Below are 16,376 nucleotides of genomic sequence, written 5' to 3' on the forward strand. Positions count from 1 at the left end.
GGCCCTCAACTACAATCTTTTACAGGGTTAGATCACCTGCAGGCCCTCGAATATAATGTTTTACAGGGTCAGCTCACCTGCAGGCCCTCACCGACAATCTTTTACAGGGTCAGCTCACCTTCTGATGATGACAGCAAAGTCTTGCCTGTTGGTACTCTGGCACATATGGCTGACTTCATGTTAGGCTGCCTTTCCCACAACCCGCGCGTTATACGCATTTTAGACAACATGGATTACTGGTTGTTCACCCTTTTTGACCTCCGCTACAAAGAGAACTTCTCTTCTCTCATTCCTCTGGTGGAGAGGACAAGCAAAATGGTGCCAGAAGGTCCTTGTTGAAAAATTGCTCCAAAGTTGATCCAAATGGATTGTCGCTGTCACGGAGACGTGCGATCGCATAGAAGTTATCTTGAGTCAACAAAGCGTCAGCAGGCCCTCACCTACAAGTCCAGTCTCAGTAGGCAAGAGTCTGGTCAACACAACACTGGGTGGAGGCCAGGAGCAAGTTGGCTGCTGGCAGCAGACTTGCCCTCCAATAGAGCCTCGTTAAAGGAAATTGTACTCATTCCAATAACAGGGCCTCTTGTTATTTATCGTCACTACCTCCCCGAGTCGGGAGTGGGTAATTGCAGCGCGCCTGCTGCCTTCCTTGTACGCTTGTGCTTGAATAACTTGACCCACCCTCTCTGGGTGGTTCACACTTAGGAAAAAAAGGGGGCAAGGCAACAACAGCAAATCAGATTTCAGCCATTGACCTCCCTTGGATGTGGTAGCTGTTTTTCAGGCTCCTTCTCCGGCATCGAACCCTGATTACCTGTTACCCGTGATCACATGGTAGGCGCAGAAAAGGACATTGAAAGTTGATAGGGCAGACATCCGAATGGATCGTCGCTCTCATATGGACGTGCAATTGCCCAGAGGTTATCTAGAGTCACCAATGCGGCAGCAGGCCCTCACCCCTAATGTTTTAGATAGTCAGATCAGCAGGCCCTTGCTCCTAATGTATTTGAGGGTTACCAGCAGGCCATCAATCATACTTTTTCAAGGGTGTGTATGATGCCCTCCTTTATGTGTAACAAAGGGTGTATCGGAGTGCCGTTTCCTTGTAATCTTTGGCAGCCCTTTCACTTGTGCATAGGCTTTATGAGAGTAGGATTCCTACTACCTGAACTATTGTACCACAATGTGAATGAGGCCCTTCATTATGTGATATACAGGTTGTTTTGAAGTACCTCTTCCTTGTAATTTTTGGCAGCACTTGCACTTTATATACATGTAAATATACAGGAAAAAAATGTTTCTTAACAATTTTTCCTCCCAAAAATATTTTTTTTCGGTTTTGAGTGTATTATTGTCAGTTTGTAAAAGTGGCGCACTGGTCAGACAACATGGTTCCAAGCAGCGACCTGGGAGTCCAAGATGCATCAAGACATCCTCCCGATGTTGTTCCTGAACCATTCAGGTGGTGTTTCCATCAATTTCTGACCTTTTCCTATGAACCAAGGCACCCTGCCCTCTTCAGAGCAGGGGGTGCCTGGTTTAATGCTCGGGTTCTCCCATTGACTTCCATTATACTCCCGATGTGTTCGGCCAGAGCACCGAGCACTTTGGTGCTCGATCAACACTAGTGACAACAATGGGAATCTGCCATGGAGGAGGAGGATGAGGAGTTGCCACTGCAAGAGAAGGAGGAGTCGGAGGTGGAGGAGCAAGAGGACGATGATGAGGATGGCATGGGCCAAGACACCCACCGGTCATCAGAGTGTCTCGAAGAGAGGCTCCCTTCTGTCCCCCGCAGTGTCACCCCCCTTCCGCCGCCATCCGATTTAGAAGCCTCAGCAGCAGTAGCAGCAACAGCAGTCATTTCAGTCTCCTCAACATGATGTAGATGTTTTTCCATGTGCTGCACCCAGCTGAGGCCAGTCAGCAAGTTGACAGCTCCTGCCTCAAACTATGACCAGTCTCTGTCGCATACCCAGTTCCCTGATCCCATGGATTTCTAGGCAGGCAGACTGGCACAGCACTCTCTCTATCTTCTTTCTTGCCCTGCCTCCAGTGTCATCTTGGAGAGGGTTTTCAGTGCCGAGGGGGTGTGGTGACACCCAAACAGACATCTGCCGGTGTCCAAAACATCACTTTTGTCAAAATGAACCAAGCCTGGATTCAGGAGGATTTTCCCACTCCCCTGGCTGAATCCATTGTATAGAACTTGCCCACCTCGCCTTGCTGGCAGTGCCCCATCTTGCCACTGTTGCTGTCTATCTGACTATTATCATGTTCTGTATGGCTGCTGCAGCTCCCTGCACCATGCTACTAATGCCTCTCAATCATCAGTTTATGTGTATTTATATTCCACACAGTTGTAATTAAAAAAACATTTTTGGGGGGGAAGTTAATTCTACTTTCACATCTGCTATTTTGCCTGATCTGGAAGGGATCAGCAAGAATGCTTCCGTTATGATAATAAAACCGTCTGCATTCGTTATAAACAGTTCCGGTTGTATTATCTCTAAAATGGCCATGACCGATCCAGTACAAAAACCATTGACTTACATTTTGTTTCATGCCAAATGGGTCTTGCTCCGCATCCCATGCCAGGCTGAAAAAGTTTTTCTGTCCGGCATGGGAACACAACCATAACACAACGGAACAGAATGAATTCTAGATTTCTAACAAAGCTAGAACCAACAAATCTAGAATCCAGTTTTGTTTTTTACGACGTTCACTTTGCAGTAAACTGACTTTTGCTCTTCATTTTCCTGTTCAGTATGATTATGGCGATACCACATGTATAGTTTTTCATGCATTTTAATACTGAAATTAAAAAAAGCTTTTGAATTTTTTCTTGTTATTTCTGTATTATGACCTCCATAACTTTTTTATAGTTATATCTACGATGTTTTTAGTTTTTGCTAATACTATTTTGAGGTGTGTATGTCTTTTTGATCACTTTTTATTACATTTTTTGGGGAAGTAAAATACAAAAAAATGGCGAATCGGCCATTTTTCTTTTCCTTATGATATGGGATAGTTTTTTTGTTTTTTTATAGTATGGGGAATTTTATTTATTTTTTATTGTTTATTTAGATTTTGTTTTTGGAGAAAGGATTTACATTTTTATAATTTTTTTTTTTTTTTTACTTTTAATAAAAATTTTGTTAGGTCCCCAGTTGGATCCCAACTTGCAATCTGATGATTGCAATTTGTATAGAATAATGGAATTTTGGAATTTGCTCCATTATTCTATACAGAAATCACTATATTACAGTTCAGTGCTGCCACCTGCTGGCCTGAACTGTAATATATAAGTAATCCCAGTACAGGCTCAGGCTCATTACTATGTATGAACTTCTTCCCCAATCTCCACCCCGGAGCCTTCCTTACCCAGGAGTGCACGCTTCCAGGTTTTAGCCCTCTCACATGCTGTGGCCACATTTCACGACGGTATCTGAGGGGTTAAATGTCCGCAGTCGGCATTACTGCTGATTGTGGAAATTAGCCGCAGGTGTCTGCCGTATGAAAACTCTAGAGCGGACACCATCTTTAAAGATCCGTCGGCCATACATGTACGGCACATGTCAGGAAGTGGTTAATGTAAAATAGAAACTAGTGAATTTTTTTATTGTTTCATTTAAAATATCTACCTGCATCCACCTGAAAAAAAATCTGTAAAATCATAACCACTAGGGGTCTCACTTCCACCTAATTTGCAGTCCACTGTTTGTTGTCAAGCAAGATCCATCCCTGGTAAGGCTACTTTCACACTAGCGTTCATGGGTCCGTTCGTGAGCTCCGTTTGAAGGAGCTCACGACCGGACCCAAATGCCTCCGTCCAGCCCTGATGCAGTCTGAATGGAGAGGATCCGCTCAGACTGCATCAGTCTGGTGGCGTTCAGCCTCCGCTCCGCTCGCCTCCGCACGGACAGGCGGACAGCTGAACGCTGCTTGCAGCGTTCGGGTGTCCGCCTGGCCGTGCGGAGGCGAGCGGATCCGTTCAGACTTACAATGTAAGTCAATGGGAACGGATCCGCTTGAAGATGTCACCATATGGCTCAATCTTCAAGCGGATCCGTCCCCCATTGACTTTACATTGAAAGTCTGAACGGATCCGCTCAGGCTGCTTTCACACTTAGAATTTTTTCTAAGTTATTAATGCAGACGGATCCGTACTGAACGGAGCCTCCGTCTGCATTAATATGATCGGATCCGTTCAGAACGGATCCGATCAAGCGCAAGTGTGAAAGTAGCCTAAAAGAGACACAGAAGACAGCAAAAAGGAAGTGGGGACGTGTCTGAGCTAGCTGACATCAGGAGCCTGATAAAATAACTGCTTGTACACAGCTTCTGAACATCACAGGAGCCTCCAGTGTGTTTGCAAGTGTGATCTCCCCCTCCTTATCTGTTCTGTGCTGAAAACAAACATAGTGGGAGGTATGAGAAAGGATATCACAATAGCACAGTGCTGTTAGAAGGGGGGCACCTCTGCTTCTGAGTGGAATGCATCTAGCTGTGCAGTTGATACAGGGGATAATATGGTTAAAAAACATTAGGGAAGCCCAAACATTACTCCTTCACAGTTATGATTGTACAAAGAAGCACAGCCATTATGCAAACTTTTTATTTTTTTGGAGAACTCAGAGGTACTGTATGCTTTAAGGCAGTGATGCCCAACCTACGGCCCTAAGCTGTGTCATGTGGACCCCACAGTGACCAGAGGCCTTAGACTTTTCCCCGTTTTTTATCAGCGCAAGGTGCGCTGTGAATGGCACAAGCAGCGCGGCGATGCTGCCTGTGTCCGCAATAACCAATAGCAAAGCTCCGGAAAGTAAGGAGCTTTGCTATTGGTTAGATTGGGCGGGCGCCAGAGCGATAGCGTGCCCTGCAGTAGGGGAAGGCGGCAGAAGCTGGAAGGAGGAGGGTCCGGCTCCCAGGGGTGGCTGAAGCAAAGAGTGCCAGGCACGCTGCTCAAGGACCCTGAGAGACATGGCGGCTAAGGAGCTGAAGCCTACAGCCCAGACATCAAGATGGACCTGCAAAAGAAGGTGACAGCGCAGGGTGTAATGTATCGATGTGTGTAATGTATGTAGAGCAGTGTGTGATCGTCACATACTGCACTACATACATCATACACATGTTTACATCACATGCCCCCTCAAAGTAATAATGGCCAGATATGTGCCCTCTTCACAGCAGTAATGCTCACACGTGCCCCCTCACAGTAATAATGGCCAGATATGTGCCCTCTTCACAGCAGTAATGCTCACATGTGCCCCCTCACAGTAATAATGGCCAGATATGTGCCCTCTTCACAGCAGTAATGCTCACACGTGCCCCTCACAATAATAATGGCCAGATATGTGCCCTCTTCACAGTAGTAATGCTCACACATGCCCCCTCACAGTAATAATGGCCAGATATGTGCCCTCTTCACAGCAGTAATGCTCACACATGCCCCCTCCCAGTAATAATGGCCAGATATGTGCCCTCTTCACAGTAGTAATGCTCACACATGCCCCCTCACAGTAATAATGGCCAGATATGTGCCCTCTTCACAGTAGTAATGCTCACACGTGCCCCTCACAGTGTTTTCATTTCTTTCTGGCAAAGCTACCTGGTTCTGGCCCGCAAAATCTATACCAAGTTTAGTGCGACCATCAGACGAAAAATGGTTGGACACCACTGCTTTAAGGGATTGCATACCTAGTGCTTGATTGCACCCATCTGATGGCAAAATACCTGGCCTGTATTGGTGTACTAGGGCCCTCACCCCCCTCTCTCTCTCTTTCCTGCTATCAGAGCTTTTCTCCTGGTGTTCCAGAACATCAGCTGTTATGTCAGCTGCTCCTACCTGTACTCACACAACTTCTCTTTGCCTTCACTACCACTCCTCTCCTTGCTCTGTTACAGCTACATACCTGCTTCTAATTCCTAATCATCTTCTGCTATAACACTCATCTACTGACCGACCCCATTTCCCTGCCTGTTAAGTTCCTGCTAAGGCTTTTGTTCCTGTTGCATGCCTTGACCTTGGACCTGTATTATGGACATGTATAAGCCCTGCCTTCGCTGACCTCAGCCTATTACTGACTATGTGTTTAGTCTATGGGCCAAATTTATCATTAGCTCAAGTCAGAATAATGGAGTGAAAAAGTCGCAAAAAAATGCGCAAACGCTAAAACTGCGCACAAATGTGCGACTTTTTTCTGCTCTGCACTGTGGTTGCATAAGTGTGCACACCCTCTTATAACTGGGGATGTAGCTGTGTTCAGAATTAAGCAATCACATTCAAAATCTTGTTAAATAGGAGTCAGCATACACCTGCCATCAATTAAAGTGTCTGTGATTAACCCCAAATAAAGTTCAGCTGCTCTAGTTGGTCTTTCCTGAAATTTTCTTAATCGCATCCCACAGCAAAAGCCATGGTCCACAGAGAGCTTCCAAAGTATCAGAGGAATCTCATTGTTAAAAGGTATCAGTCAGGAGAAGGGTACAAAAGGATTTCCAAGGCATTAGATAAACCATGGAACACAGTGAAGATAGTCATCATCAAGTGGAGAAAATATGGCACAACAGGGACATCACCAAGAACTGGATGTCCCTCCAAAATTGATGAAAAGACGAGAAGAAAACTGGTCAGGGAGGCTACCAAGAGGCTTACAGCAACATTAAAGGAGCTGTAGGAATATCTGGCAATTACTGGCTGTGTGGTACATGTGACAACAATCTCCCGTATTCTTCATATGTCTGGGATATGGGGTAGAGGGGCAAGACGAAAGCATTTTCTGACGAAAAAAAACATCCAAGCCAGGCTACATTTTGCAAAACACATCTGAAGTCTCCCAAAAGCATGTGGGAAAAGTTGTTATGGTCTGATGAAACCAAGGTTGAATTCCAAAAGATATGTTTGGCGCAAAAACAACACTGCACATCACCAAAAGAACCCCATACCCACAGTGAAGCATGGTGGTGGCAGCATCATGCTTTGGGGCTGCTTTTCTTCAGCTGGAACTGGGGCCTTAGTTAAGCTAGAGGGAATTATGAACAATTCCAAATACCAGTCAATATTGGCACAAAACCTTCAGGCTTCTGCTAGAAAGCTGAACATGAAGAGGAACTTCATCTTTCAGCATGACAACGACCCAAAGCATACATCCAAATCAACCAAGTAATGGCTTCACCAGAGGAAGATTAAAGTTTTGTAATGTCCCAGCCAGAGCCTAGACCTGAATCCGATTGAAAATCTGTGGGGTGATCTGAAAAGGGCTATGCACAGGAGATGCCCTCGCAATCTGACAGATTTGGAGTGTTTTTGCAAAGAAGAGTGGGCAAATCTTGCCAAGTCAAAATGTGCCATGCTGATAGATTCATTCCCAAAAAGACTGAGTTAATGGTGTGCAGACTTACGCAACCATATTATTTTTATATTTTTTCTTCCCTCTACCTAAAAGATTTCAGTTTGTCTTTCAATTGAGTTGTACAGTTTATAGGTCACATTAAAGGTAGAAAAAGTTTTGAAATGATTTATCTTTGTCTCATTTTTTTTTACATCACAGAAACCTGACATTTTAACATGGGTGTGTGGACTTTTTATATCCACTGTATATACTTATTGACAAAAAATAATGCACCCAAATAAATATGTTGGATTGCTTCAAAACTAGGATGCAGTTACAGGTGTGGTCTGATTAGACACCGGGTCTTGCCACAAGAGGGCGGAAAAGTGCTTCCCCTGCTGTTCTATATATAAAAAAAAGGCTATTAGAGGCTACTTTTAAGTAGCGTACTTCGTGGTGAGAAATTGTTGACTGCTAGACATGTCTTTACTATGCACTTGAAGATATTTTGCCCAATTAACAGAATTTGTTACGGGGTACAGGATAATCTTTATGACAAACTGCCCACTATCTAGGCTCTTCTATTGAGGCAGTGGTTACGTGAAGTCATGCATACACAGTCAATAGGCCCTGAAAGGCCCAGACAGACCACCAGTAGAGAAAATCATTTGATATGCCAACAAGCTCGAGCAGCTCCCACAGTTTTGTTGTCCACCATCCAGGCATAGGTGGCACATTCCTTACATACTCATTTCTCTGCCTGGGTCATTTCCAAGGGCTCAGCAGAAGGAAATTTAGTGTCACAGTGTCCATTTCTGGCCCTGCAAATGACAGCCAACCACTGTCTACAGTGGTGCTGTAATCGAAAAACCTGGACTCCTACGATCTGGAACCGTATCGTCTTTAGTGATCAATCTAGGTTATGCTTGGAATCCGACAACAGTTATGTTCGAATATGAAGGCCTTGTGGTGAGCACTTCAATCCTGTCTTTGTTGTGGAGAGACACACTTCACCAAACTGCTGGTGCGATGATCTGAAGATTCATTGACTATACCTGTCGTTCAGCCCTAGTAGTGATATGAGGGACACTAACAACTTACTAATATGTGTAGAACATCCTGTGGCCACATGTGTTGCCTCTCATGGCATGGCTTCCAAGTGGCTTTTTTTTTTTCATTTTTCCAAACACAGCAAGGGTTTCCCAGGAATGCTTCCACAAGATTGCACCAAAATGGAATTTATAGGACCAGCTGGTTTACCAGCTTTGGCAATCTACGAGTGTGCAGGATCTACAGGCCCAGGCTGGGTCCATTGACTCAGCCCTCCATTAGACAGAAATTCTAGTACACAGTAATAGAGCAGCTGAGCTAATCAATCTACTGCTAATCTCCCACAACATGCACCCGCTGCAGGGAGAAACAGAGCATTGCATCCTGTTAGTAGGGATGTTGTCGCGTGACTTGGGGGAGGGGGAATCTCAGCAGCTTGTCTCTCCCGGCAAGCCCGTACCAAGGCTAAGGATTGCGCCCTGGAGCCCAGACAGGTAAGTTTATTACAAACACTTAAAATAACTCAGCATAACAAATATAACAATTAGATTCTCCAAGTTCAACAAAAATGCTTTTAATGCCTATTGCAGTCTCAGAATAATGTATTCCCCTGAACAGTATCCCTCATAAAAGCATATATTTGCAAATTATGTGTTGCCTTAGACATGTCTGATGCAACTAATCCAATCATGGTGTCCTTGAGATAAAACAAATGAAATAACTCAACTGGCTAGGGGTTAGTTGACTATGATGTTTGAAAGAAACTTATAGTAGTGTAAAATGTTAAGAGACCATTGTCTTGAACAAATAAGACAAAGGATACAAACAGATAGCAAAGGTAATGAATGTCCCTAGAAATACAGTTGAAGCATAATTTACAACTTCAAAGTTAAAGGGGTTTCTAAGATTCTGACAGAAACCTGACATTTTAACATGGGTGTGTGGACTTTTTATATCCACTGTATATACTTATTGACAAAAAATAATGCACCCAAATAAATATGTTGGATTGCTTCAAAACTAGGATGCAGTTACAGGTGTGGTCTGATTAGACACCGGGTCTTGCCACAAGAGGGCGGAAAAGTGCTTCCCCTGCTGTTCTATATATAAAAAAAAGGCTATTAGAGGCTACTTTTAAGTAGCGTACTTCGTGGTGAGAAATTGTTGACTGCTAGACATGTCTTTACTATGCACTTGAAGATATTTTGCCCAATTAACAGAATTTGTTACGGGGTACAGGATAATCTTTATGACAAACTGCCCACTATCTAGGCTCTTCTATTGAGGCAGTGGTTACGTGAAGTCATGCATACACAGTCAATAGGCCCTGAAAGGCCCAGACAGACCACCAGTAGAGAAAATCATTTGATATGCCAACAAGCACGAGCAGCTCCCACAGTTTTGTTGTCCACCATCCAGGCATAGGTGGCACATTCCTTACATACTCATTTCTCTGCCTGGGTCATTTCCAAGGGCTCAGCAGAAGGAAATTTAGTGTCACAGTGTCCACTTCTGATATTGAAACCCTTTCGAAAAACTAATTTCCAAAAACACAGCGGCTTCTCGTTTCAGATATCTATTTAGATACCCCAACATCTTTCCCGCCTGGACTGGGCTCAGCCCCTTTAACAACATTGTCCCCACTCTGCCTGCCGCCCCTAAAGCACCGGCTAGCCCCATGACCTCCCACACATGATGAACACTCATGCTTGAACTTACACTTCTGCCCAAACTTGCAGCTCCCCTCGTTGAACAGGAAGCACAATCCCTTGGCTGCCGCAAAACCAGACTGCCCTGCTCCCCCTGACTCCCCCCCCCCCCGAAAGGACTGACCAGGCCTTTCCTGGGCTCAGTCAACCTCATCCACAACCCAATGTCCTTGTGATCCCACCGCATAGTCGGGGGGACCGCCTTCCGTTGACGAAATTGTTCGTCATACCTAAGCAACCCCAAACCCCCATACACCCTATAAGCCTCACCTATAGCATCCAAATAACAGAAAAGAGCCGAACAGCAGTCCGGCGACTTTTCCCCAATCATGCTCGCTAAAATCGCAAACGCCTGCAGCCAATTCCCAAACATGAGCGGAATCAGGCGATGCAAACGTTTGTCCTCTTCCTCCTTCTTACCCCCATCCCTCTTAACCGGATCCAGGTTAAAACGCTCCAAGGGGAGAAGAGAAAAAATGTCCACATACTTCCCCTGCCAAATCCTCTCATGTACTTCCTGCTTCAAATGCACCCGGGGGGCCCTCAAAATACACATACACCTCCCCTTTCGCAGCATCAGCCACCCTGGGCCTATCCTCCTCGCCACCTGCCTGCATCTGGACAGACACTGACCACCTAAACCGACATAAGAACAACTTGCTGTCCCACCAACACCAGCGCCTACACCCCAAGCCTGAAGAGGTGCTGCTCCCGACGCCCCTAACCCTGAACCCCCACCTGCCAAACTATCCCAACCGCCCAATGAAAACATGTTGAAGCCCACCAGAACCACCCACCCCCAAACCCTGAACCAATGCTAAAAACGACCCCAATGCTGCCTCACCTGGCTGCACGGGCGCAGTGGACCCGCTAGCCGATGGTCCCGATTCATTACTTTCTTCAACAGGCATCAACGAAGTGATCCTCCCCGCCGCCATTCCAACGCCGCTACTTTGCATCCCAGCTTCAGACACGATGGATACGCTCCTCTCCATTTCAACTTCCTCTTCCTCCTCTCCATGGGCAGGACCAACTGCAGGCTGTCTGTCAAACTGAAAAGGCCTGACCAGGCTCCCGGCTCCACCCTGCGCAGCCCCGTGCCCACCAGGGCTGCCTCTCCCTCGCCAAGCAGGCCTCCCCCACCTCCATAACTGCATAACTGGGGGGTACCGCTGCACCTGCCCCAGAATCCCTGCTGCTAGACGCTGGGGACAGGGGGATTGCCCCCCCCCCGTCCAGAACTGGGACCCGCCGACACAATGGACTCCTCCCCCCATGCCGGGAGGCACTAGAAACAGCAGGCCTGCAAACCTCCCGGCATAGAGGGTCCCCTGAGGGGCTCCTGTCCCGGCGCCAAACCCGGGGGGTCTCTGAAGGGCTCAGGCGCGTCGGCGGCCGTACCAGCCTCGGCCGTCTCATGCTGGGCTGCGGGCTAACTGTACCCGCCCCCCCCGTAACAATCCAGCTACCTGCGCTCCCAACCAACCAGGCTCCCTGGACTCCGCCGCCTCCCTCAGCTGCCGCAACAAGACCTCCATGTCCTGCGACATCGCTCCGGTGAGTACAGTTAAAACGCTGCTCCTGCTCTGACCGGTCAGTTTGCTTACTTGCTCTGCTCCCTCAAAATGGCACCAGCTCTCAGCACAGTCTCCTGTTTCACTACTCCGTCCAACCCCCACTGACCACTCCCCCTCATCCCCTGCACTACCAGCCTTAACCCTTAACTACCCGGGCCTTACTTAACAACACCTCTCATGTCGTCCTCCCTGCAACTTTGTCCCGTCCGTCCTCACTCATCTGTGACATATACAGTACTCCATCTGAAAACTGTTTCTTTAGGGAAAGTTCCAATAATCTGGGCCTAATCTGGTGTCCACAGTGCGTGGATTTCTGTGACATATACAGTACGTCATCCGAAAAACTTTTTATTTAGCTCAAATTCCAATAATCTGGGCCTAATCTAGTGTTCTGTGACATATACAGTACGCCATCCGAAAACTGTTTCTTTAGGGCAAATTTAAATAATCAGGGGCCAGTCCTCATCTACTGTCTCTGTAGTGTGTGCGTGTAATACACATCTGTGAGATATACAGTACTCCATCCAAAAACTGTTTCTTTAGGGCAAATTCCAATAATCTGGGCCTAATATAGTGTCCATATTCTGTGGGTTTCTGTGACATATACTGTCCTGCATCCGAAAACTGAGTTTGTATTGCAAATTCCCAAAATCTTGCCATAACCTACAGTCCATAGTGTGTGGCTTTCTGTGACATATACAGTACGCCATCCGAAAACTGTTTCTTTAGCGTACATTTAAATAATCAAGGGCCAGTCCTCATCTACTGTCTCTGTAGTGTGTGCATGTAATACACATCCGTGACATATACAGTACTCTATCCGAAAGCTGTTTCTTTATGGCAAATTCCAAAAATCTGGGCCTAATATAGTGCCCATAATCTGTGGTTTTCTGTGACATATACTGTCCTGCATCAGAAAACTGATTTTTTATTGCCAATTCGAATAATCTGGGCCTAATGTACGGTCCTTAATGTGTGGCTTTCTGTGACATATACAGTACACCATCCGAAAACTGTTTCTTTAGGGCAAATCCCAATAATGTGGGCCTAATCTAGTGTCCATATTCTTTGGGTTTCTGTGAAACATACTATCCTTCATTAGAAAACTGAGTTTGTATTGCAAATTCCAATTATCTACGGTACATAGTGTGTGGCGTTCTGTGACATATACAGTACGCCATCCGAAAACTGTTTCTTTAGTGCAAATTCCAATAATCTGGGCCTAATCTGGTGTCCACAGTGCGTGGATTTCTGTGACATATACAGTACGTCATCCGAAAAACTTTTTATTTAGCTCAAATTCCAATAATCTGGGCCTAATCTAGTGTTCTGTGACATATACAGTACGCCATCCGAAAACTGTTTCTTTAGGGCAAATTTAAATAATCAGGGGCCAGTCCTCATCTACTGTCTCTGTAGTGTGTGCGTGTAATACACATCTGTGAGATATACAGTACTCCATCCGAAAACTGTTTCTTTAGTGCAAATTCCAATAATCTGGGCCTAATCTAGTGTCCATAGTGTGTGGCTTTCTGTGACATATACAGTACGCCATCCGAAAACTGTTTCTTTAGGGCAAATTCCAATTATCCTAGCCTAATCTAGTGTCCATATTCTGTGGGTTTCTGTGACATAGTATCAAACAAGCAAGTGGAAATAATGTATCAAAATATCAATTTATTATAAGATATAAAATATGGGGAAAAGACAGGATGGTATACAGTATACAGAGAATCGAAGGGAAGTTGAACACCGTTGCATTCACATGTATATCCATACGGCAATAAGCACTAGATGGTTTAACAGGTAAAAAGGGCTGTAGCTCAGGGACAACCGAATCTGCATAACAGTAAATGATCACCCCAAATGGGCTGTATGATATTTTTGCAGAGGATGATAATAACTGGGTGTCCGTAAGCTATCCCGTAACGTCCAGGGGTCATAAGCAACCAAGACTGACAGGTAAAATGCAGCAAAATATCTCAAGTCAAGTAGGTAACTAGATCCCAAGGTATAGCAATGGTAGATCAAAAAATATCGGAGGCCCAATATGGATGTGTAGAAGTCCCATATATGGGTGTCAAGCTATACTAAACACAGGACGTACCTGAAGACATGGTGAATGCAAGAAGATGCTGGGCCCTAAGCGCAAGACCTCGATGCGCGTTTCACCTGCAACTCTAGACCTCCTGGCGAAGCCGCTGAGGTGAAACGCGCGGAAGGTAATCTGGATATCCCAACGCGCGGAAGGTAATCTGGATATCCCAAGACAGGTGGTTCGGTCAGATTCTTCTTCAGGAGCTGGAAGGCAATTTCCCTGTTTTCATTCCACTCCACAGGTATCTGCGTCTTCTGATACTTCTTTGGGTGTCCTCTTAGGAGTTCCTGAATTGGCTCAGCAATCTGGGTGAAGTGAGGGATGAAGCATCTGTAGTATCCTGCAAAACTAAGGAAACTTCTCACCTCTTTTACTGTGGTAGGAGTAGGCCAATTCTGGACTGCAGCTAACTTTTCCGGATCTGGTTTAACACATTCTCCACTGACAACATGTCCCAGGTACTTGACTTCTGCCTTCAACAGGTAGCACTTAGATGGTTTGATCTTAAGTCCATGTTTAATGAGAACTTGGAAGACTTCCGCAAGGTGCTTCAAGTGGTCTTCGTAGGATTTTGAATAAATAATAACATCGTCCAGGTAGAGTAGGACAGTCTCAAAGTTTCTATGGCCCAAACAGCATTCCATTAGTCGTTGAAACGTTCCTGGTGCATTATAAAGTCCAAAGGGCATGGAATTAAATTTTAATAGGCCCATGGGGGTGGTAAAAGCTGTTTTCTCTCAGTCTTCAGGAGCCATGGGTAATTGCCAGTATCCACTGGTCAGATCAAGAGTAGAGAAATAGGCTGATGACCCCAGTGCTGTCAGGGATTCTTCAATCCTGGGTAAGGGATAGGCATCCTTGTGGTTGATTTGATTAAGTTTTCTGTAATCCACACAGAATCTGATGTTGCCATCCTTTTTCCGGACAAGAACTAGGGGTGCAGCCCATGGACTATGGCTGTCTTGGATAATATTGGAATCCTTCATCTCTCGGATCATTTGTTTTACAGATTGGTACATTGTTGGTGGTATAGGCCGGTACCTTTCTTTTATTGGGGGGTGAGAACCGGTAGGGATAGTGTGATTGATCCCACGAACTTCCCCATAATCCGTTGAGGCTGGATGATGTTCCTTCACGATGTTCAAAACTCCTTCAATTTGGTTTGTGGGCGTAGAGCTGTCTCCCACATTGAGTTCTTCCCACCGTGATGCAGGCGGAGCATGTTCTGGAGTACTGGAGCTCTGTGCAGATTGTCCTATTTTAGTTGTAGGCACGCTGATAATATCCTGGAAAGAGACTTGCAATAACTGAGCAATAGGATAATGTTTATGAGGGTAACATGGTGATCATTCAGGTTTATGAGACGGACAGGCACTTTTCCTTGGGAAACAGTCACTAAGCTCCTGGCTGCTCTGACTAGAGGAATGTCATCTAGCACTAAGGGCTCTACAATGGCTTGGTAGTCTTGACCTTGAATTCCCAGGGTGGCATGGCACCATAAGAGTGTCTCTGTATTTGGTTTAAGGATCACAGGCTGGTTACCTCAGATGCGGACACAGCAGATTTCTCCTTTCTCATTGGCGAATTTCGTGCGCTTAGCACATGGATGGTCTGTCGTATGCCCCTTTTGGAGGCAGGTGAAGCAGTAGGCATAGATTGGCGTAATGCCTCAAGCATTTCGGTGTAACAATTCCTAAGGACATTCATTCCTAGGATTACTGCAGAACCACCTTTGTCTCCTTCTTGTACAACAATAACAGGTAGGGCATCTCGGTAGGGTGGTTTCTCCTACTTGCAGAGTTGGTTCCCAATAACCATATATGGATACGGGTTTCCCGTTGCTGGCTGTGAGATCCAACCAGGATTCTGGTGGTTGCGCAAGTTGGCTCTGGTCCCAGTATCTATCAAATGCAGGTCGTAGGATGGTAGTGACCTGAGATCCGGTGTCCAGTAGGGCGACAAAAGGAATACTGTTAATTCGGATTGCTACCTCTGGACGGGATCCTTCATATCTGGGCATCCAGTTGGGATCTTGTGGATCTATTGGTTTACCTCTCGAGGGGCAGTCCTCAGCCTTCGGGGGTTTCTCTTTTAACCACCAGCACATTGTTTCTGTATGTCCTATCTTATGACAGTAGGTGCAAATAGGTCGCCTGCGGACGTTGCAGCAGTCATTTGTGCGCCCGCCAGGACTTCTGGGATATATATCTTTGTAGTCAGGAGGGAAAAGTTCTTTTTGTACAGGTCTCTCATCCTCCGATAATAAAGGCTTCTCCCACTGTTCTAATTTCTGACACACCTTCTCCAGGGTTTTTGTCAAATAGTTAACCTGTACTGTCAAGGCTGCTACGGCACCAGGGACTGGAGTTTGAGCTGCCTGACTGGCTACCGGGCAACATTTTGAAGGGGTAACAGGCGTATGGACAGGAGTTTCAGCAATTTTAGTAGGCTCTGGCTGCGGACTCTTTCCCAGAATGCTAATGGGTAGCTCTTTAAAGTCTAGGAATGTGACACTTGGGTGTTGTGCAGCTAACATTCTCAACTGGCTTTTTAGATTGTCAGTGCTAACACCTTCAATTAATTGTTCCTTTAAAGTTTTGTCTTGGTT

This window comes from Bufo gargarizans, chromosome 2, assembly GCF_014858855.1.
Source record: "Bufo gargarizans isolate SCDJY-AF-19 chromosome 2, ASM1485885v1, whole genome shotgun sequence".
Classification (NCBI taxonomy): Eukaryota; Metazoa; Chordata; class Amphibia; order Anura; family Bufonidae; genus Bufo; species Bufo gargarizans.